At 59.4% G+C, this 27,867-nt stretch overlaps 1 protein-coding gene across 2 annotated transcripts in view; it reads right to left on the bottom strand.

Annotated features, from left to right (window-relative positions):
• Nucleotides 1-27,867, bottom strand: part of elovl2 (ELOVL fatty acid elongase 2) — a 252,698-nt gene that overhangs the window by 153,871 nt on the left and 70,960 nt on the right. The window contains exon 2 of one of the 2 annotated variants that reach the window (XM_072509549.1): nucleotides 21,537-21,743. The exons of the other annotated variant lie outside the window; for it this stretch is intronic. The gene's annotated coding sequence lies outside the window, so the exon portion shown is untranslated. The remainder of the gene's footprint in view (nucleotides 1-21,536; nucleotides 21,744-27,867) is intronic. 2 annotated transcript variants of the gene reach the window in all.

The following is a 27,867-nucleotide window of genomic DNA, read 5'->3' as shown; positions in this document are numbered from 1 at the left end:
CGCACACTTCCCCCGACCCCCTCGCAGCTCCCTTCAGCCGACCCTCTCGCCACACCTTTCCCCCGACCCCCTCGCTGCTCCCTACCCCTACCCCCACGCCGCACCCTTCCCCCGGCCACCTCGCCGCTCCCTTTCCCCGACCTCTTTGCCGCACCCTTCCCCCGACACCCTCACCGCACCCTTCCCCCGACCCCCTCACCGCACCCTTCCCCCGACATCCTCACCGCTCCTACCCCGACCCCCTCGCGGCATCTTTCCCCCGGCCCCATCGCTGCACCCTTCCCCCGACACCCTCGCGGCACCTTTCCCCGACCCCCTCGCTGCTCCCTACCACCGACCCCGTCGCTGCTCCCTTCCCCTGACTCCCTCGCCGCACCCTTTCCACGGCACACTCGCCGCACCCTTCCCCCGACATCTTCGCCGCACCTTCCCCCGACCCCCTCTGCGCACATTTCCCCCGGACCCCTCGCCACACCCTTCCCCTGACCCACTCGCCGCACCCTTCCCCCGGCACACTCGCCGATCCGTTCCCCCGACCCCCTCGCCGCTCCCTTCCCCCTCGCCACACCCTTCCCCCGACCCCATCGCCGCACCCTTCCCCCGACACGCTCGCCGCACTCTTCCCCCTCGCCGCACCCTTCCCCGACACGCTCGCCGCTCCCTACGCCCTCGCCACACCCTTCCCCCGACGCCCTCACCGCTCCCTTCCCCCGGCCATCTCGCCGCACCCTTCCCCCTCACCACACACTTCCCCCGGCCCCCTCACCGCACCCTTCCCCCTCGCCGTCCCCTTCCCCCGACCCCCTCGCCGCTCCCTTCCCCCGACCTCCTCGCCGCACCCTCCCCTCGAACCCCTCGCCGTACCCTTCCCCCTACCACCTCGTCGCACATTTCCCCCGGCCCCTCGCCACACCTTTCCCCCGACCCCCTCGCCGCTCCCTTCCCCTGACCCCCTCGCCGGACCCTTCCCCCGACCCCCTCGCCGCACCCTTCCCCCAACCCCCTCACCGCTCCCTTCCCCGATCGCCTCACTGCTCCCTACCCCACCTCCTCACCGCACACTTCCCCCGACCCCCTTCAGCTCCCTTCAGCCGACCCTCTTGCCACACCTTTCCCCCGAACCCCTCGCTGCTCCCTACCCCTACCCCCTCGCCGCACCCTTCCCCCGACCCCCCTCGCCACACCCTTCCCCCGACATCTTCGCCGCACCCTTCCCCCGACATCTTCGCCGCACCTTCCCCCGACCCCCTCGCCGCACCTTTCCCCCGGACCACTCGCCACTCCCTTCCCCCGACCCCCTCGCTGCTCCCTTCCCCCGACCCCCTCGCCACTCCCTTCCCCCGACCCCCTCGCTGCTCCTTCCCCCGACCCCCTCGCTGCTCCCTTCCACCGACCCCCTCGCCGCTTCCCTCTGCCGGCCCCCTCGCTGCTTCCTTCTGCCGGCCCCCTCGCTGCTTCCTTAGCCTGAACCGTTCGCTTCTTCCCTCTCCTAACCCCCACAACGCTTCCCTCTCCTAGCCCCCTCGCCGCTTCCCTCTCCCGATCCCTTCGCCGCTTCCTTCTGCCGACCCCCTCGCTGTGTCCTTAGCCTGAACATCTTGCCACTTCCCCCTCCCAACACCCTCGCTGCTTTCCTTCCCCAAACCCCTCACCGCTTCTTTCTCCCGAACCTCTCAGCACTTCCTTCCGCCGACCGTCTCACCGCACCCTTCCCCCGACCCCCACGCCACACCCTTCCCCCTCGCTGCACCCTTCCCCCGGCCCCCTTGCTGCACCCTTCCCCGGCCCCCTCGCCGCAAACTTCCACCTCGCCGCACCCTTCCCCTGATGCCCTCGCCGCACCCTTCCCCCGACCCCCTCGCCGCACCTTTCCCCGACCCCCTCGATGCTCCCTACCACCGACCCCGTCGCTGCTCCCTTCTACCTGACCACCTCGCCGCACCCTTCCCCCTCGCCGCACCCTTTCCCCGGCCCCCTCGACGCACCCTTCCCCCGACCCCCTTGTTGCACCCTTCCCCCTCGCCGCTCCCTTCCCCCGACCCCCTCGCTGCTCCCTTCCCCCGACCTCGTCACCGCACCCTTCCCCCTCGCCGCACCCATCCCCCGACCCCGTCGCCTCACCCTTCCCCGACCCGCTCGCCGCACGCTTCCCCCTCGCCGCACCCTTCCCCCGACGCCCTCACCGATCCCTTCCCCCGACCCTCTCGCTGCTCCCTTCCCCTACTTCCTCGCCGCTCCCTTCCCCCTTCCCACTCGCCGCTCCCTTCCCCCGACCCCCTCACTGCTCCCTACCCCTACCTCCTAGCCGCTCCCTTCCCCGAACTCCTCCCCGCACCCTCCCCTCGACCCCCTCGCCGCACCTTTCCCCTGGCCGCCTCGCCGCACCCTTCCCCCGACCCCTTCGCCGCACCTTTCCCCCCGGACCCCTCGCCGCACCCTTCCCCCGACCACCTCGTCGCACCCTTCCCCCGACCCCTTCGCCGCACCTTTCCCCCCGGCCCCCTCACTGCACCCTTCCCCCGACCACCTCGTCGCATCCTTCCCCCGACCCCTCGCCGCACCCTTCCCCCGACCACCTCGTCGCCCCCTTCCCCCGACCCCCTCGCCGGACCCTTCCCCCGACCCCCACGCCGCACCCTTCCCCCGACCCCCTCACCGCTCCCTTCCCCGACCCCCTTGCTGCTCCCTACCCCACCTCCTCACCGCACACTTCCCCCGACCCCCTCGCAGCTCCCTTCAGCCGACCCTCTCGCCACACCTTTCCCCCGACCCCCTCGCTGCTCCCTACCCCTACCCCCACGCCGCACCCTTCCCCCGGCCACCTCGCCGCTCCCTTTCCCCGACCTCTTTGCCGCACCCTTCCCCCGACCCCCTCACCGCACCCTTCCCCCGACCCCCTCACCGCACCCTTCCCCCGACATCCTCGCCGCTCCTACCCCGACCCCCTCGCGGCATCTTTCCCCCGGCCCCATCGCTGCACCCTTCCCCCGACACCCTCGCGGCACCTTTCCCCGACCCCCTCGCTGCTCCCTACCACCGACCCCGTCGCTGCTCCCTTCCCCTGACCCCCTCGCCGCACCCTTTCCATGGCACACTCGCCGCACCCTTCCCCCGACATCTTCGCCGCACCTTCCCCCGACCCCCTCTGCGCACATTTCCCCCGGACCCCTCGCCACACCCTTCCCCTGACCCACTCGCCGCACCCTTCCCCCGGCACACTCGCCGATCCGTTCCCCCGACCCCCTCGCCGCTCCCTTCCCCCTCGCCACACCCTTCCCCCGACCCCATCGCCGCACCCTTCCCCCGACACGCTCGCCGCACTCTTCCCCCTCGCCGCACCCTTCCCCGACACGCTCGCCGCACTCTTCCCCCTCGCCGCTCCCTTCCCCCTCGCCACACCCTTCCCCCGACCCCATCGCCGCACCCTTCCCCCGACACGCTCGCCGCACTCTTCCCCCTCGCCGCACCCTTCCCCGACACGCTCGCCGCACTCTTCCCCCTCGCCGCACCCTTCCCCCGACACCCTCGCCGCTCCCTACGCCCTCGCCACACCCTTCCCCCGACGCCCTCACCGCTCCCTTCCCCCGGCCATCTCGCCGCACCCTTCCCCCTCACCACACCCTTCCCCCGGCCCCCTCACCGCACCCTTCCCCCTCGCCGTCCCCTTCCCCCGACCCCCTCGCCGCTCCCTTCCCCCGACCTCCTCGCCGCACCCTCCCCTCGAACCCCTCGCCGTACCCTTCCCCCGACCACCTCGTCGCACATTTCCCCCGGCCCCTCGCCACACCTTTCCCCCGACCCCCTCGCCGCTCCCTTCCCCTGACCCCCTCGCCGGACCCTTCCCCCGACCCCCTCGCCGCACCCTTCCCCCAACCCCCTCACCGCTCCCTTCCCCGATCGCCTCACTGCTCCCTACCCCACCTCCTCACCGCACACTTCCCCCGACCCCCTTCAGCTCCCTTCAGCCGACCCTCTTGCCACACCTTTCCCCCGAACCCCTCGCTGCTCCCTACCCCTACCCCCTCGCCGCACCCTTCCCCCGACCCCCCTCGCCACACCCTTCCCCCGACATCTTCGCCGCACCCTTCCCCCGACATCTTCGCCGCACCTTCCCCCGACCCCCTCGCCGCACCTTTCCCCCGGACCCCTCGCCACTCCCTTCCCCCGACCCCCTCGCTGCTCCCTTCCCCCGACCCCCTCGCCACTCCCTTCCCCCGACCCCCTCGCTGCTCCTTCCCCCGACCCCCTCGCTGCTCCCTTCCACCGACCCCCTCGCCGCTTCCCTCTGCCGGCCCCCTCGCTGCTTCCTTCTGCCGGCCCCCTCGCTGCTTCCTTAGCCTGAACCGTTCGCTTCTTCCCTCTCCCAACCCCCTCAACGCTTCCCTCTCCTAGCCCCCTCGCCGCTTCCCTCTCCCGATCCCTTCGCCGCTTCCTTCTGCCGACCCCCTCGCTGTGTCCTTAGCCTGAACATCTTGCCACTTCCCCCTCCCAACACCCTCGCTGCTTTCCTTCCCCAAACCCCTCACCGCTTCTTTCTCCCGAACCTCTCAGCACTTCCTTCCGCCGACCGTCTCACCGCACCCTTCCCCCGACCCCCACGCCACACCCTTCCCCCTCGCTGCACCCTTCCCCCGGCCCCCTTGCTGCACCCTTCCCCGGCCCCCTCGCGCACCCTTCCACCTCGCTGTTACCTACCACCGACCCCCTCACCGCGCCCTTCCCCCGACCCCCTCGCCGCAAACTTCCACCTCGCCGCACCCTTCCCCTGATCCCCTCGCCGCACCCTTCCCCCGACCCCCTCGCCGCACCTTTCCCCGACCCCCTCAATGCTCCCTACCACCGACCCCGTCGCTGCTCCCTTCTACCTGACCACCTCGCCGCACCCTTCCCCCTCGCCGCACCCTTCCCCCGGCCCCCTCGACGCACCCTTCCCCCGACCCCCTTGTTGCACCCTTCCCCCTCGCCGCTCCCTTCCCCCGACCCCCTCGCTGCTCCCTTCCCCCGACCTCGTCACCGCACCCTTCCCCCTCGCCGCACCCATCCCCCGACCCCGTCGCCGCACCCTTCCCCCGACCCGCTCGCCGCCGCTTCCCCCTCGCCGCACCCTTCCCCCGACGCCCTCACCGATCCCTTCCCCCGACCCTCTCGCTGCTCCCTTCCCCTACTTCCTCGCCGCTCCCTTCCCCCTTCCCACTCGCCGCTCCCTTCCCCCGACCCCCTCACTGCTCCCTACCCCTACCTCCTAGCCGCTCCCTTCCCCGAACTCCTCGCCGCACCCTCCCCTCGACCCCCTCGCCGCACCTTTCCCCTGGCCGCCTCGCCGCACCCTTCCCCCGACCCCTTCGCCGCACCTTTCCCCCCGGACCCCCCGCCGCACCCTTCCCCCGACCACCTCGTCGCACCCTTCCCCCGACCCCTTCGCCGCACCTTTCCCCCCGGCCCCCTCACCGCACCCTTCCCCCGACCACCTCGTTGCATCCTTCCCCCGACCCCTCGCCGCACCCTTCCCCCGACCACCTCGTCGCCCCCTTCCCCCGACCCCCTCGCCGGACCCTTCCCCCGACCCCCTTGCTGCTCACTACCCCACCTCCTCACCGCACACTTCCCCCGACCCCCTCGCAGCTCCCTTCAGCCGACCCTCTCGCCACACCTTTCCCCCGACCCCCTCGCTGCTCCCTACCCCTACCCCCTCGCCGCACCCTTCCCCCGGCCACCTCGCCGCTCCCTTTCCCCGACCCCTTTGCCGCACCCTTCCCCCGACCCCCTCGCCGCTCCCTTCCCCCGACGTCCTCGCCGCACCCTTCCCCCAACCCCCTCACTGTTCCTACCCCACCCCCTCGCCGCACCCTTCCGCCGATACCCTGGCCTCACCCTTCCCCCGACACCCTCGCCGCCCCCTTCTCCCGACCCCCATGTCCGCACCCTTGCCCCGACCCCCTCGCCGCTACCTTCCCCTGGCCCCCTCGCCGCACCCTTCCCCCGACCCCCTCGCCGCTCGCTTCCCTCGACCCCCTCGCCGCTCCCTTCCCCTGGCCCCCTCGCCGCACCCTTCCCCTGACCCCCTCACCACACCCTTCCCCGACCCCCCTCGCCACACCCTTCCCCCACCCCCTCGCCACACCCTTCCCGCGACCCCCTCACCACACCCTTCCCCCGACCCCCTCACCGCTCCCTGCCCCTGACCGCCTCGCTGCTCCCTTCACCCGACCCCCTCGCTGCACGCTTCCCCTGACCCCATCGCCGCTCCCTTCCACCGACGTCATCGCCACACTCTTCCCCCGACCCCCTCACTGCTCCTACCCCACCCCCTCGCCGCACCCTTCCCCCGACCCCCTCGCCGCTCCCTTGCCCGACCCCCTCGCTGCTCCCTACCCCCTTGCCGCACCCTTCCCCCGACACCCTCGCCGCTCCCGTCCCCGACCCCCTCGCTGCTCCCTACCCCATACCCCCTCGCCGCACACTTCCCCCGGCCCCCTCGCTGCATCCTTCACCCGACACCCTCGCCGCACCCTTCCCCCAACCCACTCGCCGCTCCCTTCCCTGACGTCCTCGCCGCACCCTTCCCGCGAACCCCTCGCCGCTCCCTTCCCCCGACCCCCTCGCCGCTCCCATTACCCCCACCCCTTTGCCGCTCCCTTCCCCCGACCCCTTCGCCGCTCCCTTCCCCCACCCCCTCGCCGCTCCCTTCCCCCGACGCCCTCGCTGCACCCTTCCCCCGACCCCCTCGCCGCAATCTTCCCCCTCGCCGCACCCTTCCCCTGATCCCCTCGCCGCACCCTTCCCCTGAACCCCTCGCCGCACCTTACCCCAACCGCCTCGCTGCTCCCTACCACCGACCCCGTCGCTGCTCCCTTCCCCTGACCCCCTCGCGGCACCCTTCCCCCTCGCCGCACCCTTCCCCCAGCCCCCTCGCCGCACCCTACCCCCGACCCCCTCACCGCACCCTTCCCCCGACATCCTCGCCGCTCCTACCCCGACCCCCTCGCGGCATCTTTCCCCCGGCCCCATCGCTGCACCCTTCCCCCGACACCCTCGCGGCACCTTTCCCCGACCCCCTCGCTGCTCCCTACCACCGACCCCGTCGCTGCTCCCTTCCCCTGACCCCCTCGCCGCACCCTTTCCCCGGCACACTCGCCGCACCCTTCCCCCGACATCTTCGCCGCACCCTGCCCCCGACATCTTCGCCGCACCTCCCCCGACCCCCTCTGCGCACATTTCCCCCGGACCCCTCGCCACACCCTTCCCCTGACCCACTCGCCGCACCCTTCCCCCGGCACACTCGCCGATCCGTTCCCCCGACCCCCTCGCCGCTCCCTTCCCCCTCGCCACACCCTTCCCCCGACCCCATCGCCGCACCCTTCCCCCGACACGCTCGCCGCACTCTTCCCCCTCGCCGCACCCTTCCCCCGACACCCTCGCCGCTCCCTACGCCCTCGCCACACCCTTCCCCCGACGCCCTCACCGCTCCCTTCCCCGGCCATCTCGCCGCACCCTTCCCCCTCACCACACCCTTCCCCCGGCCCCCTCACCGCACCCTTCCCCCTCACCGTCCCCTTCCCCCGACCCCCTCGCCGCTCCCTTCCCCCGACCTCCTCGCCGCACCCTCCCCTCGAACCCCTCGCCGTACCCTTCCCCCGACCACCTCGTCGCACATTTCCCCCGGCCCCCTCGCCACACCTTTCCCCGACCCCCTCGCCGCTCCCTTCCCCTGACCCCCTCGCCGGACCCTTCCCCCGACCCCCTCGCCGCACCCTTCCCCCAACCCCCTCACCGCTCCCTTCCCCGATCGCCTCACTGCTCCCTACCCCACCTCCTCACCGCACACTTCCCCCGACCCCCTCGCAGCTCCCTTCAGCCGACCCTCTTGCCACACCTTTCCCCCGAACCCCTCGCTGCTCCCTACCCCTACCCCCTCGCCGCACCCTTCCCCCGACCCCCCTCGCCACACCCTTCCCCCGACATCTTCGCCGCACCCTTCCCCCGACATCTTCGCCGCACCTTCCCCCGACCCCCTCGCCGCACCTTTCCCCCGGACCCCTCGCCACACCCTTCCCCCGACCCACTCGCCGCACCCTTCCCCCGGCACACTCGCCGCTCCGTTCCCCCGACCCCCTCGCCGCTCCCTTCCCCCTCGCCACACCCTTCCCCCGACCCCATCGCCGCACCCTTCCCCCGATCCGCTCGCCGCACGCTTCCCCCTCGCCGCACCCTTCCCCCGACACCCTCGCCGCTCCCTACGCCCTCGCCACACCCTTCCCCCTTCCCCCTCACCACACCCTTCCCCCGGCCCCCTCACCGCACCCTTCCCCCTCGCCGCTCCCTTCCCCCGACCCCCTCGCCGCTCCCTTCCCCCGACCCCCTCGCCGCTCCCATGACCCCCACCCCTTTGCCGCTCCCTTCCCCCGACCCCTTCGCCGCTCCCTTCCCCCACCCCCTCGCCGCTCCCTTCCCCCGACGCCCTCGCCGCATCCTTCCCCCGACCCCCTCGCCGCAAACTTCCCCCTCGCCGCACCCTTCCCCTGATCCCCTCGCCGCACCCTTCCCCTGAACCCCTCGCCGCACCTTTTCCCAACCGCCTCGCTGCTCCCTACCACCGACCCCGTCGCTGCTCCCTTCCCCTGACCCCCTCGCCGCACCATTCCCCCTCGCCGCACCCTTCCCCCAGCCCCCTCGCCGCACCCTTCCCCCGACCTCCTCACCGCACCCTTCCCCCGACATCCTACCCCGACCCCCTCGCGGCATCTTTCCCCCGGCCCCATCGCTGCACCCTTCCCCCGACACCCTCGCGGCACCTTTCCCCGACCCCCTCGCTGCTCCCTACCACCGATCCCATCGCTGCTCCCTTCCCCTGACCCCCTCGCCGCACCCTTTACCCGGCACACTCGCCGCACCCTTCCCCCGACATCTTCGCCGCACCCTTCCCCCGACATCTTCGCCGCACCTTCCCCCGACCCCCTCGCTACACCCTTCCCTTGACCCACTCGCCGCACCCTTCCCCCGGCACACTCGCCGCTCCGTTCCCCCGACCCACTCGCCGCTCCCTTCCCCCTCGCCACACCCTTCCCCCGACCCCATCGCCGCACCCTTCCCCCGACCCGCTCGCCGCACGCTTCCCCCTCGCCGCACCCTTCCCCCGACACCCTCGCCGCTCCCTACGCCCTCGCCACACCCTTCCCCCGACGCCTTCACCGCTCCCTTCCCCCGGCCATCTCGCCGCACCCTTCCCCCTCACCACACCCTTCCCCCGGCCCCCTCACCGCACCCTTCCCCCTCGCCGCTCCCTTCCCCCGACCCCCTCGCCGCTCCCTTCCCCCGACCCCCTCGCCGCTCCCTCCCCTCGAACCCCTCGCCGTACCCTTCCCCCGACCACCTCGTCGCACATTTCCCCCGACCCCTCGCCACACCTTTCCCCCGACCCCCTCGCCGCTCCCTTCCCCTGACCCCCTCGCCGGACCCTTCCCCCGACCCCCTCGCCGCACCCTTCCCCCAACCCCCTCACCGCTCCCTTCCCCGATCCCCTCGCTGCTCCCTTCCCCACCTCCTCACCGCAAACTTCCCCCGACCCCCTCGCAGCTCCCTTCAGCCGACCCTCTTGCCACACCTTTCCCCCGAACCCCTCGCTGCTCCCTACCCCTACCCCCTCGCCGCACCCTTCCCCCGACCCACTCGCTGCTCCCTTCCCCTACTTCCTCGCCGCACCCTTCCCCCGGCCCCCTCACCGCACCCTTCCCCCTCGCCGTCCCCTTTCCCCGACCCCCTCGCCGCTCCCTTCCCCGACCTCCTCGCCGCACCCTCTCCTCGACCCCCTCGCCGCACCTTTCCCCTGGCCGCCTCACCGCACCCTTCCCCCGACCCCTTCGCCGCACCTTTCCCCCCGGCCCCCTCGCTGCACCCTTCCCCCGACCACCTCGTCGCACATTTCCCCCGACCCCTCGCCGCACCTTTCCCCCGACCCCCTCACCGCTCCCTTCCCCTGACCCCCTCGCCGGACCCTTCCCCCGACCCCCTCGCCCCACCCTTCCCCCGACCCCCTCGCCGCACCCTTCCCCCAACCCCTCACCGCTCCCTTCCCCGATCCCCTCGCTGCTCCCTACCCCACCTCCTCACCGCACACTTCCCCCGACCCCCTCGCAGCTCCCTTCAGCCGACCATCACGCCACACCTTTCCCCCGACCCCCTCGCTGCTCTCTACCCCTACCCCCTCGCCGCACCCTTCCCCCGGCCCCCTCGCCACTCCCTTCTCACGACCCCGTCGCCGCACCCTTCCCCCGATCCCCTCGCCGCTCCCTTCCCCCGATGTCCTCGCCACACCCTTCCCCCGACCCCCTCGCCGCACCCTTCCCCCGACCCCCTCGCCACACCCTTCCCCCGACCCCCTGGCCGCACCCTACCCCCGACCCCCTCGCCGCACCCTTCCCCCGACCGCACCCTTCTCCCGACCCCCTCGCCACACCCTTCCCCCGACCCCCTCGCCGCACCCTTCCCCCGACCCCTTCGCCGCACCCTTCTCCCGACCCCCTGGCCGCACCCTTCCCCCAACCCCCTCGCCGCACCCTTCTCCCGACCCCCTCGCCGCACACTTCCCCTGACCCCCTCGCCGCACCCTTCCCCCGACCCCCTCGCCGCTCCCTTCCCCCGATGTCCTCGCCACACCCTTCCCCCGACCCCCTCGCCGCACCCTTCCCCGACCCCCTGGCCGCACCCTTCCCCCGACCCCCTGGCCGCACCCTTCCCCGACCCCCTGGCCGCACCCTTCCCCCGACCCCCTGGCCGCACCCTTCCCCCGACCCCCTCGCCGCACCAAAGAACAAAGAACAAAGAACAAAGAAATGTACAGCACAGGAACAGGCCCTTCGGCCCGCCAAGCCCGTGCCGACCATGCTGCCCGACTAAACTACAATCTTCTACACTTCCTGGGTCCGTATCCTTCTATTCCCATCCTATTCATATATTTGTCAAGATGCCCCTTAAATGTCCCTATCGTCCCTGCTTCCACTACCTCCTCCGGTAGCGAGTTCCAGGCACCCACTACCCTCTGCTTGCCTCGTACATCTACTCTAAACCTTGCCCCTCTCACCTTAAACCTATGCCCCCTAGTAATTGACCCCTCTACCCTGGGGAAAAGCCTCTGACTATCCACTCTGTCTATGCCCCTCATAATTTTGTATACCTCTATCAGGTCGCCCCTCAACATCCTTCGTTCCAGTGAGAACAAACCGAGTTTATTCAACCGCTCCTCATAGCTAATGCCCTCCATACCAGGCAACATTCTGGTAAATCTCTTCTGCACCCGCTCTAAAGCCTCCACACCCTTCCCCCGACCCCCTCGCCGCACCCTTCCCCCGACCCCCTCGCCGCACCCTTCTCCCGACCCCCTCGCCGCACGCTTCCCCCGTCCCCATCGCCGCTCGCTTCCCCTGGCCCACTTGCCGCTCCCTTCCCCGACCCCCTCGCCGCACCCTTCCCCCGACCCCCTCGCCGCTCCCTTCCCCGACCCCCTCGCCGCTTCCCTTCCCCCAACCCCCTCGCTGCTCCCTCCCCCACCCCTTGGCCGCTTCTTCCCCCGACCCCCTCGCCGCTCCCTTCCCCCGACCGCCTTGCCGCTCCCTTCCCCCGACCCCCTCGCCGCACCCTTACGCACCCTTCCCCAAGCCCCCTCGCCACACCCTTCCCCCGACCCCCTCGCCGCACCCTTCCCCCGACGCCCTCGCCGCACCCTTCCCCCGACCCCATCGCCGCTCCCTTCCCCCGACCCCCTCGCCGCTCCCTTCCCCCGACCGCCTTGCCGCTCCCTTCCCCCGACGCCCTCGCCGCTCCCTTCCCCCGGCCCCCTCGCCGCTCCCTTCCCTCGACCCCCTCGCCGCACCCTTCCCCGACCCCCTCGCCGTTCCCTTCCCCTGTCCCCCTCGCCGCTCCCTTCCCCTGTCCCCCTCGCCGCTCCCTTCCCCTGGCCCCCTCGCCGCTCCCTTCCCCCGACCCCCTCACCGGGCCCTTCCCCCGACCCCCTCACCGCTCCCTTCCCCCAACCCCCTCACTGCTCCCTTCCCCAACCCCCTCACTGCTCCCTTCCCCACCTCCTCACCAGACCCTTCCCCTGACCCCCTCGCTGCTCCCTTCAGCCGACCCCCTCACCACACCTTTCCCCCGACCCCCTCGCTGCTCCCTACCCCTACCTCCTCGCCGCACCCTTCCCCCGGCCCCCTCACCACTCCCTTCCCCCGACTCCCTCGCCGCATCCTTCCCCCGACCCCCTCGCCACTCCTGGGCTTTGTTGATTCCTGCATACGAGTATTCTCTGGAGCACAAACCAGGTACGCAGATAGCAAATGCCGACGCACTGAGCCGATTGCCTTTATCAACTGGCCCCATGTTGACCCCCACGACCGGTGAGGTGGCAGCAACCCTAAACTTTATGGACACCTTGCCTGTCACGGCATCACAGATCTGTTAGTGGAGCCAGACGGAGCCAGTCCTGTCAAAGGTTCGGCACATAGTCCTGTATGGTGGGCAGCATAGACAGCTCCCAGGCGAGTTGCGGGCATTTTCCTCCAAGGCCAGGAGCTGATACTAACAGACTTGCACAATGGCCATCCAGGTGTGACCAAAATGAAAATGTTGGCCCGGAGTTATGTCTGGTGGCCAGGTCTCGACACCGACACTGAGAAGGTGGCCCAAAACTGCTCCATTTGCCAGGAGCATCAGAAGCTTCTGCCGGCCGCGCCCCTACATCACTGGGAATGGCCAGGGCGGCCTTGGGCACGCTTGCATGCAGATTTCGCAGGCCCTTTTCAAGGATCCATGTTCCTTCTATTAATTGACGCCCAGTCTAAATGGCTAGAGGTGCATAAGATGCAGGGGACAACGTCCTGCGCAACAATTGAAAAGATGCGTTTGTCGTTTAGTACGCATGGCCTCCCCGAGGTGCTGGTCACAGATAACGGCACTCCATTCACGAGTGAGGAGTTTGCGAGGTTCACGAAGATGAACGGCATACGCCATATCCGCACTGCCCCTTACCACCCAGCTTCAAATGGGTTGGCAGAGTGCAGACATTCAAAAGAGGCCTAAAGAAGCAGTCTTCCGGATCAATGGACACGAGACTGGCTCGCTTTTTGTTTACGTATAGGACCACCCCCCATGCGGTGACTGGGGTAGCTCCCGCAGAACTCCTAATGGGCCGGAGACTTCGCACCCGCCTTAGTATGGTTTTCCCGGACATTGGCGCAAAAGTACGCCGCACACAAGAACGGCAGGGACAGGGATTTTCTCGGCATCGGCCGATTCGGCAGTTTTCACCCGGTGACTCAGTGTTCGTTCGGAATTTTGCTGGTGGGTTCCTGGTGTAATCTTTTGCCAAACGGGCCCTATATCCTACCACGTGCAAGCCCAGGGTCGTCTGCAGCGCAAACATGTAGACCACGTTCGGTCTAGAAGATTATCCCCTCAAAAGATTCCCCGCCCCCGGAGCTCATTTCTACAGCCGCAGAGACCAGAGACAAGGGAAGGTAGTCCTCACAATCTTCCTCTGCTGCCTCACTCAAAGCCTGCGCAGGTCGTTACAGAACCGAATGGAGATAGAGACGCTGACATGACGGAGGCAGCAGACTCTGACTCCGAGATGGAGACACGGGATGCATCAGAGGGGGAATCCGCGGGTCCACGGGCTGTGGATGTACAACCGTTGCGCCGTTCATCACAGAAGCGCCGATCTCCGTCTCGCTACACGCCACCTGATCCAGCGCCGCGTGCAAATGGTGTCCGGCCTGCGGCAAAACAAGTCCGACACCCTCCTTCACCAGGGTCTTCAGTGGATTGCTTGGACTTTGGGGGGAGGGATGTTATAACCTGCCTACTTACCATTGGCTGGGGACTAATGACAATCCCACAATCCTGTGGGAGTATGAGCTTCCCCAATGAGGGGGGCGGAGAAACCATTAGTATACTCCAAGTATAAATAAAGCTGGCCAGTTTGGAAACAACAGGAAGATGTGTGCAGCAAGGGAAGTTGCTGCTGCTGTTATATATATATATATATATATATATGTTATTGTAAATAAATGTTATTACTTTGTATCCTTAAAACTCGTGCTGGATTCTTCGTGGCCCTCACAAAAACTGCATTTTCCCACTCACTCAAGTTGTCTAAATCACACTGGAGCAACTCTGCATTGTCCTCACAGCTCACCCTCCCACCCAGCTTTGTGTCTATTACATTCAGTTCCCTCATCCAAATCATTAATATATATTGTGAATAGCTGGGGTCATAGAACTGATGATACCTGTAGTATCCCACTGATCATTGCCTGCCATTTGGGAAAAAAACTGTTAATTCCTACTCTTTGTTTCCTGTCTGCCAACAGGTTTTCTATCCATCTCAATATACACAATCCCAAGCGCTTTAATTTTTACACAGTAATCCCTTATGTGGAACTTTGTCAAAAGCCTTCTGAAATTCCAAATAAGCCACATCCACTGGCTCCCCCTGATCAACTCTACTAGTTACATCCACAAATAATTCCACTAGATTTGTCAAGCATGATTTCCCCTTCACAAATTCATGCTGACTCTGTCCAATCCTGGCACTGTTTTCCAAATGCTCTGCTGTTACAAATTTATAATGGATGCCACTACAGACATTAGGTTGACTGCTCTCTAATTCTGTTTCCTCTCTACCTCTTTAAATCGTAAGAAGTCTTACAACACCAGGTTAAAGTCTAATAGGTTTGTTTCAAATCACTAGCTTTCGGAGCGCTGCTCCTTCCTCAGGTGAATGAAGAGGCATGTTCCAGAAAAAGAGGAATCTTTAAATCTTTAAATCGTGGGATTACATTAGCTACCCTCCAATCCGTAGAAACTGTTCCAAAGTTTATAGAATCTTAAACCAGTTAGATTAAAGTAGAAGCCAAAATAGGGATACACACCAGGCGCAGCTCTGTTTCCGGTCTAAACGGCACACTCTCGTTGGCGAGATCCGATCCCACCTTGGCATGGTGAGAAACCAATAATCACCAATTAAGGCCATCCCATTAATGGGAGGACCCCCTATCTAATGGCCTTCTGTGATCTAACTGGCTCCCCAGCAAGCGGTCACACGGGCACTATTTAGTACGCCTTTTTAGAAATGTGAAGCTATCACAATGGCTGCTGTGGGGATCGGAGGAGGTGAGTAGCCATCTTCAGATTCGGGCAACCAGCCCGGGGGCACTACAGTGCTCGGGGCTGGGTGGGAGGAGAGCCCCCGGTGAGGGAACGGGTGCCCTTGGGAGGGGGTGGCGAGTGGTCCAGCACCCACAGGGCCAGCCAGCTCAAGCCCAAACCCTGCTGTGCCAGATTGTAGAGGACACAGCAGACCATCACAAAGCGTGCAGCTTTCCAGGGTGTGTACTGCAGTGCTCCGCCAGAGCGGTCGAGGCAGCGGAACCGCATTTTCAGTCTGATATACCTCTCAATGACAGCCCACGTGGCCATATGGGCCTTCTTATAACAGGTCTCCGCGTCCGTTTCTGGCCTCTGTACTGGCATCATTAGCCAAGAGCTCAGCGTGTACCCCTTATCCCCCAAGAGCCAACTGGTCATCTGGGGTGTACCTCGAAGATACCGGGGGTCTCCGACTGCCCCAGGAATGTAGCTGTCATATACTCCCTGGGAACCATGTATCATGTGTATGATCTTCAGGTGGTGGTCACACACAAGTTGGACGATTAGGGAGTGGAACACCATCCTGTTAATGAACGGCATTCCCGGACCACCTGGTGCACGCAAGGTGACATGTGTGCCACTGATTACTCCATGGACCTGGGGCATCCTGGCGATGCTGGAGAATCCTGCTGCCCAGACATCTTGATGGACCTGGTCCAGGTCAAAATTTATATAGTAGCTGCCTGGGCGATGCAGCCTCATCAAAGGGGTGGAAGCCGGGGAGCTGGTGGCCACCATCACCAGTCCATGGGATAGGTCCGGGTTACCAGCCTGCACCATCTCCCCCTGCCTAGTACTCATAGGGCCCTGTGGTTCACCTTGGGACAGAGGGGCAGCTGAATTGAGCCCCAGCTGCCCCTGCATCATCTGGCCCTGCCAGCCCTGGCGGTTCCCCATGGTCTGCACCATGGTGCTGATACTCTCGGCGATGCTCCTCAGTGATCGGGCCATGCTCTGCAGTTACTCGGCAATGCCCACCTGCGACTGGGACAAGCTCTGCAGCTCGGTCATCCTCACCTATTTGGCGTGCGCCAAGCTCCGCATTGGTGACCATTCTGTCCTTGACCACCCCAGTAACCTCCGGCGTCCGTTCCTCGAAGGTCCTGAGGATTCTTATGTCTGGCACCCCTCCACCCATCTGAACCCTCTACCGACGATTGTGGGACAGCTTCTCTTGCGGAGAGAGAGGGCATTGTTAGCTTCACGCATGGTGCACATTGGCGGTGGGGAGGGGTGAGGTGTGAAGGAAGGTTTGGGGAGTTGAAGGGAGGGCCGAGGCAAAGGGGTGAAGGGAGGGTTGGGGTGAAGCAAGGTTTGGGGGTTGCTCATCGCTTGGGGGTGGGAAGGTGTGTGGGGGGAGGGGGTTAACTCACACTTGATGCCTGGTGTTGGTCGTAGGCCTTCTTGCAGAACTGGAGACTAATCCTCCTGGCCACGCTTCCTGAGCTGACGGCCACTGCCACTTCATCCCAGGCGGCACTGGCTGCCCCGTGGCTCACCCTCCGGGAACCTTAAGGGAACAGGAGATCCCTCCTGAATTTGACCGCATCTCGGAGCCTCCCAGGTCCGCGTCTCCAAATCGTGGGCCGGTCGAGTGGGGTTGGCTGCGCAGATGCAGTTTAAGTGCTTCTCGACCTTGTTAGCGGGGGACTGGTGAGCACGGCCCCGGCAAATCGGCTGGTGAGCCTTAAATTGTGGCGTGAAGCCTGTGGAGCCTCGTTAAGTGGACCAATTAACGTTGTATTGCGTTGCCTGCCCCGCCAGGCCGAATGCCGGAAAGCTCGCGGCAGTTCCCGCTCGCTACCACACTTAGAATGCTTTCTGGGGAATTGTGCCCACAATGCAGCTTAAAGCCACCCATAATTACAGATGTGCCTTTATTGCATGCATCTCGAATATCCTGTTTGATGCCATCCCCAATGTAACCCCTACAGTTTGGGGGTCTCCATGTAACCTTTTTGTGGATCATGAGGGTGTCCACACCAAGTAGTTTAAATAAAACAAAGTTTTATAACGATGAACTCTTATTTACACAACTCAGAAAATCCCTGCCGGCTCTCTTTTCGCCAGTACCAAAACCGGCCAACTTTATACACGAGATAGTTACACATGGTTTAGAGTTCCCCGCCCCCTTAACAGGGGAGCTCGTATTCAGCGAGGTTAACAGGGATTCTAATTGTTGCCACCCCGTAAGCCCTGTGCTGGTTATGTCAAATCCCCACTAACTTGTTTGCCCCTTGGTGTTTCGTGGCTCTACGCATACAGATTCCACATTGTCGGAGCTAATATCATTTCTCTCTATTGTGTTAATTTCATCTTTAACCAGCACTACAACTCCATTGCCTTTTCCTTTTTGTCTGTCCAAATGGAGCCCAATGCAAGCTCAGGGAACAGTAACTTATCTTTTGACTGGGCACAGTACACTTCTGAACTCAACATTAGAACATTGAACATAGAACAGTACAGCACAATGCAGGCCCTTCGGCCCACGATGTTGTGCCGACCATTTATCCTAATCTAAGATTAACCTAACCTACACCCCTTCAATTTACTGCTGTCCAAGTGCCTGTCCAAGAGTCGCTTAAATGTCCTTAATGACTCAGACTCCACCACTTCTGCTGGCCGTGCTTTCACACACCCACCACTCTCTGTGTAAAGAACCTACCTCTGACATCTCCCCTATACCTTCCTCCAATCACCTTAAAATTATGTCCCCTCGTGACAGCCATTTCTGCTCAGAACTGGACATAATATTCCAAGTGTGGTCTAACTAGGGTATTATAAAGCTGCAGCAAAACCTTGCGACTCCTAAACTCAATCCCCCTGTTAATGAAAGCCAACACACCATATGCCTTCTTTACAACCCTATCAACCTGGGTGGCAACTTTGAGGGATCTATGTACGTGGACCCCAAGATCCCTCTGTCCTCCACACTTTCAAGAAACCTGCCTTTAACCATGTATTCAGCATTCAAATTCGACCTTCCAAAATGAATCACTTAACATTTATCTAGATTGAAATCCATCTGCCACTTCTCAGCCCAGCTCTGCATCCTGTCAATGTCCTGTTGTAACCTGCAACAGCCCTCAACACTATCTACAACTCCACCAACCTTTGTGTCATCGGCAAACATACTAACCCAGCCTCCCATTTCCTGATCCAAATAATTTATAAAAACCACAAAGAGCAGAGGTCCCAGAACAGATCCCTGCGGGACACCACTGGTCACTGACCTCCAGGAGGAATACTTTCCATCCACTATCACTCACTGTCTTCTTTCGGCCAACCAATTCTGTATCCAGATGCCAAGTTTCCCTGTATCCCATGACAAGATCTGCTCCATCCAAACCATTTGCAGTAAGGAGGTTCCAGTCAATGGGTGGGATTCTCCCCTACCCGGCAGGGCGGGGGGTTCCGGCGTAATGGAGTGGCGGGAACCACTCTTGCGTCGGGCCGCCCCAAAGGTGCGGAAGTCTGCGCACCTTTAGGGGCCAAGCCCTCACCTTGAGGGACTAGGCCCGCGCCGGAGTGGTTTCCACTCCACCGGCTGGCGGGAAAGGCCTTTGGCGCCACGCCACCTGGCGCCAAAAGGCCTTCGCCGGGCGACGCATGCGCGGGAGCGTCAGCGGCTGCTGACGTCATCCCCACGCATGCGCAGGGGGAGGGGGTCTGTTCCACCTCCGCCATAGTGAAGACCATGGCAAAGGCGGAAGTAAAAGAGTGCCCCCATGGCACAGGCCTACCCGATGGAAGAGGTTGGAAGAGTGACTACGCCGGGAGGGAGGGGTCTTTGATTATACCTTTCCCCAGGCAGCGGGAGGTGTAAACGGAGTCAATGGATGGGAGGCAGGTTTGTGTGATGGACTGGGCAGTGTTCACGACTCTCTGAAGTTTCTTGCGGTCCTGGGCCGAGGAGTTGCCATACCAGGCTGTGATACAGCCAGATAGGATGCCTTCAATGGTGCATCTGTAAAAGTTGGTAAGGGTTAATGTGGACATGCTAAAATTCCTTAGTTTCCTGAGGAAGTTAAGGCGCTGTTCTGCTTTCTTGGTGGTAGCGTCGACATGGGTGGACCAGGACAGATTTTTGGAGAGGTGCACCCTTAGGAATTTGAAATTTCTAACCACCTCCACCTCTGCCCTGTTGATGCTGACAGGGGTGGGTACAGTACTTTGCTTCTTGAAGACAATGACCAGCTCTTTAGTTTTGTTGGCATTGAGGGAGAGAATGTTGTCGCTGCACCACTCCACTAGGTTCTCAATCTCCCTTCTGTATTCTGACTCTCCTGTAGACTCAATCCGAGACATCCCTGGCCCTGGCACCTGGGAGGCAACATACCTTCGGGAGTCTCGTTCGTGACCACAGAATCTCCTAACCATTCCCCTAACCATTGAGTCTCCTATCATTGAGTAACAATTCCTGACCGTAATCACTGCTCTCATTTTGCTTCATTTTCTTTTGCTGGCTTTGTTTTTTTCCCCCTCTCTTGTTCCTCTATTTATTTTACTTTGATCTTTCCAGCAGCTAGTCAGGATCCTGCCATTCATATCTTCGCTGGACACATTTTTCTTTTCATTACTTGCCCCATCCCTGCCCCACCTTCACCTTGCACCATAAAACCTTTTGTTGTTTAATCTCTCCTGCCCAACAGCCTACCAAAGACTCTTCTTTGTTCTTTTTCCCATCCTCCCACCCCCTCAAAGTCTGTTACATTTCTAACTCAGGTCGCAAACCTGAGGAGGAACTATAGTGTGATGGAGTCTGAGTCATTAAATGGTTTCAAGAAGGAGTACTGATTTTAAAAAAGGGTTAAAAGGATATGGGGAACAGGCAGGGAGGTGGATTTGAGACCAGGAAGAGATCAGCCATGATCTGATTGAGTGGCGGAGCAGGCCCTAAGGGCTGAATTGCCTACTCTGCTCCTAATTCCCATGTTCCTATATTCCTATCTGCTTCTATTTCCATAGATGCTGCCAAACCTGCTGAGTTCCAGCAGTTACTGTTTTTACTTCACATTGTCATCAACACTGTTTTGCTTTTGTTGTGCTAATATTACTGGACCATCATCCAGGGGCTTGGATTAATGGGCCAGAGCTCAAATCCCACCACATCATCTGGGGGAATTTAAATTTAATTAATTACATAAATCTGGAATAAAAAGCTGGTCTTATTGATGTTAACATTAGCTACTGGATTGCTGTAAAAACATCTGGTGTTGGACAATGAAGATCCCCATTCAAAGTATATCCTGCGTCCCTGCCATCTTCAATGCTCTTTCCATGTGGTCTTCAACATGGATGTCCCCAATGTCCTTTTGGGAAGGGAAATTGTTGTCTTAGCTGCATTGGTCAACATGTAAACCAGACCCACAACAATGCAGTTGGCTCTTAACTGCTCTCTGAAGCGGTTCAGCAAGCTACTCAAACTGTATCAAACCAATACAGGAAATTCAAATAAGAATAATTCAGGGTGAACCATCCAAACATCAACCGAGGCATCACTTTAACAAAGACATATCCTATCCAGTCAACCCTGGAAAGTCCTCTTTACTAACACCTTGGGATCTGTGCCAAAACTGGGAGAGCTGTCTCATAGACCCGTCAAGCAACAGCTTGATAGTCATGCTCACCGAAACATACCTTCCAGTCAATGTCCCAGGCTCTTCCATCATCATCCCTGTATATGTGCTGTGTTGGATTCAGCAATTATACAAGGGGGGGTTCTATAAAATATTAGCTAAAATGATTCTTGAAAATTACTGAATTTGTAGAAATATGAGTAAGTTATAATTGTTTGAATACTGTCCATGGCTGTCTCAAATGTTATGAATAACTTACTACAAGTTCTGATATGATCTGATATGAAAGGTACATTCGACAAGATTGAAACAATATCATAGCTGAGACCAGACGTGATGTAGGGAGTTTGAACATGGGACAAAAGTCATGCGACAGCTAATTAATTTGGGGTAATTGATGAATGTATAATTAACCAATCACCTGTTAAATGACTGACACTTTCCTGAACAAATCAAGGGGGTCTCAGCTAAGAATTAGAACCAATGAAACTAAGTAAGGGGCTAATCCCAGATAAGGATTCCCTTAAGAAAGTGATTCGGCTAACTGATTAAAAATTATTATAGCTGTCGGAGAAAAAACTTTTAATTTTGTAAATCTGAAGTCACTTTTATCTTGAAGTTTCTGTTTATACTAGTTGGTGCTTCAAGGACATTTCAAGAGACATGGAAAAACATTTTCCAATTAATTTTGTGTGAATGTACCAAAATGTGTTTTTAAGAAATGAACTTGCTTGTATTCATTCAACCGGACTGACTTACCTATGAGCGAGAGATAAGACGAATCCAGCAGTGCAGGCCTACCAGAGGTGTCAGCACAGCAGCATCCCAGAGTAGCTCTAGAAGTCCTCAACGTTGACTCCAGACCTCACAAAGTCCCATGGCATGAGGTCAGACATGGGCAAGAAACGTTCTGAAGAATAGTGCTCCTCCATGTTGATCATCGAGTTTTGTGACATTACAACTGTGCTGAATATAGAACATAGAACATTACAGCGCAGTACAGGCCCTTCGGCCCTCGATGTTGCGCCGACCTGTGAAACCACTCTAAAACCCATTTACACTATTCCCTTATCGTCCATATGTCTATCCAATGACCATTTGAATACCCTTAGTTTTGGCGAGTCCACTACTGTTGCAGGCAGGGCATTCCACACCCTTACTACTCTCTGAGTAAAGAACCTACCTCTGACGTCTGTCTTATATCTATCTCCCCTCAATTTAAAGCTATGTCCCCTCATGCTAGACATCACCATCCGAGGAAAAAGGCTCTCACTGTCCACCCTATCCAATCCTCTGATCATCTTGTATGCCTCATTTAAGTCACCTCTTAACCTTCTTCTCTCTAACGAAAACAGCCTCAAGTCCCTCAGCCTTTCCTCATAAGATCTTCCCTCCATACCAGGCAACATTCTGGTAAATCTCCTCTGCACCCTTTCCAATGCTTCCACATCCTTCCTATAATACGGTGACCAGAATTGCACGCAATACTCCAAATGCGGCCGCACCAGAGTTTTGTACAGCTGCAACATGACCTCATGCTTCCAAAGCTCAATCCCTCTCCCAATAAAAGCTAACACACCGTACGCCTTCTTAACAACCCTCTCAACCGGAGTGGCAACTTTCAGGGATCTATATACATGGACACCGAGATCTCTCTGCTCATCCACACTGCCAAGAATCTTACCATTAGCCCAGTACTCTGTCTTCCTGTTATTCCTTCCAAAATGAATCACCTCACACTTTTCTGCATTAAACTCCATTTGCCACCTCTCAGCCCAGCGCTGCAGCTTATCTATGTCCCTCTGTAACTTGTAACATGGAATGGTTTCAGATCACATCTAGCATCTCAAACAGGCAACCAAAAGGTGCTGTGTGCAGAAGTCAGCAGCAGCACCCAGCATACCCAAAATTGAGGTGTCAACCTGGTCAAGTTACAACACAGAACTAGAATGCTAAACAGCAGAAACGGCATGCAATATACAGCACAAAGCAATCCCACAATGAACAGATCAGATCAAAACTCTGCAGTCCTGCCACATCCTTCCATGCCTGCTGCTGGGCAATTAAACAACTTCTTGAACATCCGCATCCTACATAATGGAAGAACTCAACATGTCTCAGGTAATGGGAACATAGAACATAGAACCGTACAGCACAGAACAGGCCCTTCGGCCCTCAATGTTGTGTTGAGCATTGTCCGAAACCAAGATCAAGCTAATCCACTCCCTGTCATTCTGGTGTGCTCCATGTGCCTATCCAATAACCACTTGAAAGTTCCTAAAGTGTCCAACTCCACTATCACAGCAGGCAGTCCATTCCACATCCTAACCATTCTGAGTAAAGAACCTACCTCGGACATCCCTCCTATATCTCCCACCCTGAACCTTATAGTTATGCCCCCTTGTAATAGCTACATCCACCCGAGGAAATAGTCTCTGAATGTCCACTCTCATCATCTTATAAACCTCTATTAAGTCACCTCTCATCCTCGTCCGCTCCAAAGAGAAAAGTCCTAGCTCCCTCAACCTTTCCTCATAAGATCTATCCTGCAAACCAGGCAGCATCCTGGTAAATCTCCTCTGCACCCTTTCCAATGCTTCCACATCCTTCCTATAATGAGGTGACTAGAACTGCACACAATACTCCAAATGTGGTCTCACCAGGGACATGTACAGTTGCAGCATAACTCTTACACTCAAGCCCCCTGAAGGCACGAGTATGATCCAATTTGGCCTCCTGAGATTCCCAGAATTACACACGTTAGTCTTCAGTCAATTAATTTCATTCCATGTGGAATCAAGAAAAGGTTGAGCGTACTGGACACAGCAAAGGCAAAAGGCCCTGATAACACCCTGACTAGTGCTGAAGACGAGAGCTCCAGAATTAGCTGCATCCCTAGGATTTAGCCTACGTAGTCACAAAAAAACCCTTTGACATCTGCTTATCAATGTGGAAAATTACCCAGGTATGTTCTATCCACAAAATCAGGGCAAATCCAATCACTGCCCCATCACTCCACTCTCAATCATAGATGTGATGAAAGGTTTTGTTGCCAGTGTCTTAAATCAATATTTTATACGTCACTTAAATCAATATTTTGCCTAGGTAATACAGAGATTGTTGAAACGGAGGAACTTAAAATAATCGCATCTGTTTGGGAAAATGTACTGAGCAAACAAGTCCTCCGGGCCTGATGGCCTACAGCTTAGGGTCTTAAAGGAAGTGGCAGCAGAGAAAGTGGACATTGGTTATAATATTTCAAATTTCCTTGGACTCTGGAAAGGTTCCAGTGGATTGGAAAAGGGCTAATCTAACACCCATGTTGAAAAAGGGAGAAAGGCAGAAAATAGTAAACTATAGACCAGTTAGTTTGTCTGTTATTGGAAAATTGTTGGAAACCATTATAAAGGAAGTAGTAATGGAACATTTGGAAAGTCAAAACGCAATCCATCAGGGTGAGCATTGTTTTATGAAGGGTAAATAGTGTTTGACTAAAGCTCCCGCTACACTGTCCCCACCAAACACTCCCAGGACAGGCACAACATGGGAGCTAGATACAGAATAAAGCTCACTCGACAGTCAGAAGCTTTTTCCCAGAGTGGAAGGGCCAATTACTAGGGGACATAGGTTTAAGCTGAGAGGGAGGTTTTTTTACACAGAAGGTAGTGGGTGCCTGGAACTCGCTGCCGGAGGAGGTGGTGGAAGCAGGTACGATAGTGACGTTTATGGGGCGTCTTGACAAATACATGAATATGTTGGGAATAGAGGGATACGGACCCCGGAAATGTTGAAGGTTTTGGGTTCGATGGGCAGTATGGTCGGCGCAGGCTTGGAGGGCTGAAGGGCCTATTTCTGTGCTGTACTCTTCTTTGCTCTTCAAAGATATAACAAGAATTGGGCATAATGAGGGTCCTGTAGATGTACTTATCTGGACTTCCAGAAGGCATTTGATAAACTGCTGCACAAAAGGTAAGATCCCTCAGTGTTGGGGGTAATATATTAGCTTACTTTTGTGAGAGCCACAAAGAATCCAGCACGAGTTTTAAGGATACAAAGTAATAACATTTATTTACAATAACATATATGTATAACAGCAGCAGCAACTTCCCTTGCTGCACACCCCTTCCTGCTGTTTCCAAACTGGCCAGCTTTATTTATACTTGGAGTTTACTAATGGTTTCTCCGCACCCCTCATTGGGGAAGCTCATACTCCCACAGGATTGTGGGATTGTCATTAGTCCCCAGCCAATGGTAAGCAGGCAGGTTATAACATCCCTCCCCCCCAAAGTCCAAGGAATCCACCAAAGACCCTGGCGAAGGAGGGCGTCGGACTCGTTTTGCCGCAGGCCGGACACCATTTGCACGCGGCGCTCGATCAGGTGGCATGTAACGAGACGGAGACCGGCGCTTCTGTGATGAACGGCGCAACGGTTGTACATCCACGGCCCGTGGACCCGCGGATTCCCCCTCTGATGCATCCCGTGTCTCCATCTCAGAGTCAGAGTCTGCTGCCTCCGTCATGTCAGCGTCTCTATCTCCATTCGGTTCTGTAACGACCTGCGCAGGCTTCGAGTGAGGCACCAGTGGAAGATTGTGAGGACTACCTTCCCTTGTCTCTGGTCTCTGCGGCTGTAGAAATGAGCTCCGGGGGCGGGGAATCTTTTGAGGGGATAGTCTTCTAGACCGAACGTGGTCTACATGTTTGCGCTGGAGACGACCCTGGGCTTGCACCTGGTAAGATATAGGGCCCGTTTGGCGGATGATTACACCAGGAACCCACTGGGCACCACCAGCAAAATTCCGAACGAACACTGGGTCACCGGGCTCAAACTGCCGAATCGGCCGATGCCGAGAAAATCCCTGTCCCTGCCGTTCTTGTGTGCGGCGTACTTTTGCGCCAATGTCCGGGAAAACCATACTAAGGGGGGTGCGAAGTCTCCGGCCCATTAGGAGTTCTGCGGGAGCTACCCCAGTCATTGCATGGGGGATGGTCCTATACGTAAACAAAAAGCGAGCCAGTCTCGTGTCCATTGATCCGGAAGACTGCTTCTTTAGGCCTCTTTTGAATGTCTGCACTCTGCCAACCCATTTGGAGCCGGGTGGTAAGGGGCAGTGCGGATATGGCGTATGCCGTTCATCTTCGTGAACCTCGCAAACTCCTCACTCGTGAATGGAGTGCCGTTATCCGTGACCAGCACCTCGGGGAGGCCATACGTACTAAACGACAAACGCATCTTTTCAATTGTTGCGCAGGACGTTGTCCCCTGCATCTTATGCACCTCTAGCCTTTTAGACTGGACGTCAATTAATAGAAGGAACATGGATCCTTGAAAAGGGCCTGCAAAATCTGCATGCAAGCGTGCCCAAGGCCGCCCTGGCCATTCCCAGTGATGTAGGGGCACGGCCGGCGGAAGCTTCTGATGCTCCTGGCAAATGGAGCAGTTTTGGGCCACCTTTTCAATGTCGGTGTCGAGGCCTGGCCACCAGACATAACTCCGGGCCAACATTTTCATTTTGGTCACACCTGGATGGCCATTGTGCAAGTCTGTTAGTATCAGCTCCTGGCCTTTTCCCGGGACAATCACACGCGTCCCCCACAAGAGGATGCCGTCTTCCACGCTGAATTCTGACAGCTTGGAGGAAAATGCCCGCAACTCGCTTGGGAGCTGTCTATGCTGCCCACCATACAGGACTATGTGCCGAACCATTGACAGGACTGGCTCCGTCTGGGTCCACTCTGTGGTGCCGTGACAGGCAAGGTGTCCATAAAATTTAGGGTTGCAACCACCTCACCGGTCGTGGGGGTCGACATGGGGCCGGTCGATAAAGGCAATCGGCTCAGTGCGTCGGCATTTGCAATCTGCGTACCTGGTTTGTGCTCCAGAGAATACTCGTATGCAGCAAGCAACAAAGCCCAGCGCTGGATCCGTGCGGAAGCAATGGGCGGTATTGGCTTATCCTCTCTGAAAAGTCCCAGCAGAGGCTTATGATCAGTCATGATAGTGAAATGGCGGCCATACACGTACTGGTGCAAGCGTTTCACCGCAAAAACCACTGCCAGGCCCTCCTTCTCGATCTGCACGTACTTTTTCTCCGCTGCAGTCAATGTGCGGGAGGCGAAAGCTATCGGTCGCTCGGCCCCGTTCTCCATCTTGTGGGACAGGACGGCCCCAATACCATACGGGGATGCATCACATGTGACGAGCAAAAGCTTTCCAGGATCATAGTGGGTTAGTAACCCAGACGACGACAATTGTTGCTTTACCCCGCCGGAAAGCGGTTTCTTGCGGCTGACCCCAAACCCAGGTCTGATTTTTCTTTAGCAGAAGGTGCAAAGGGGCCAGCGTAGTTGCCAGATTGGGGAGGAACTTCCCGTAATAGTTTACGAGACCGAGGAAAGAACGAAGATGCGAAGTGTCAGTCGGGGCGGGGGCCTGTTGAATTGCACGCACCTTCTCTGCGACGGGGTGCAAACCTTCGCGGTCCACCCGATAACCTAGGTAGACTACTTCCTTTGCCTGAAATACGCACTTTGTGTGACGTAAACGGACTCCAGCCTCCGAAAAGCGTCTAAGGACAGCCTCCAGATTTTCCAAATGTTCCTGCTCCGACGACCCTGTAATCAAAACCTCATCTAAGTAGACAGCAACACGTGGTAAACCTCTCAAAATGCCCTCCATAACACGTTGAAAAATTGCGCAGGCAGAGGATACTCCAAAGGGCAACCGTGTATATTCATACAGGCCCCGGTGTGTATTAATCGTTACATATGGTCGGGAGGCAGGGTCCAGCTCCAACTGCAGGTAGGCGTGACTCATATCTAATTTTGTGAACGAGAGTCCACCTGCAAGCTTCGCGTAGAGATCCTCTATGCGAGGCATTGAATATCGGTCGAGTCGGGTAGCCGTATTCACTGTAAGTTTATAGTCGCCACACAAGCGAACTGTGGGATTTGGCTTCATTACAGGTACAATTGGTGCTGCCCAGTCAGCAAAACGGACGGGCCTGATAATACCCAAACTCTCCAAACGAGTGAGCTCCCCTTCTACCTTCTCGAGCAAGGCGTAAGGCACCGGGCACGCCCGGAAAT

This window comes from Scyliorhinus torazame, chromosome 6 (assembly GCF_047496885.1).
Source record: "Scyliorhinus torazame isolate Kashiwa2021f chromosome 6, sScyTor2.1, whole genome shotgun sequence".
NCBI classification, from domain to species: Eukaryota; Metazoa; Chordata; class Chondrichthyes; order Carcharhiniformes; family Scyliorhinidae; genus Scyliorhinus; species Scyliorhinus torazame.
Note: the sequence above shows the minus strand (reverse complement) of the source record. Positions and strands in the feature narration are given on the sequence as shown.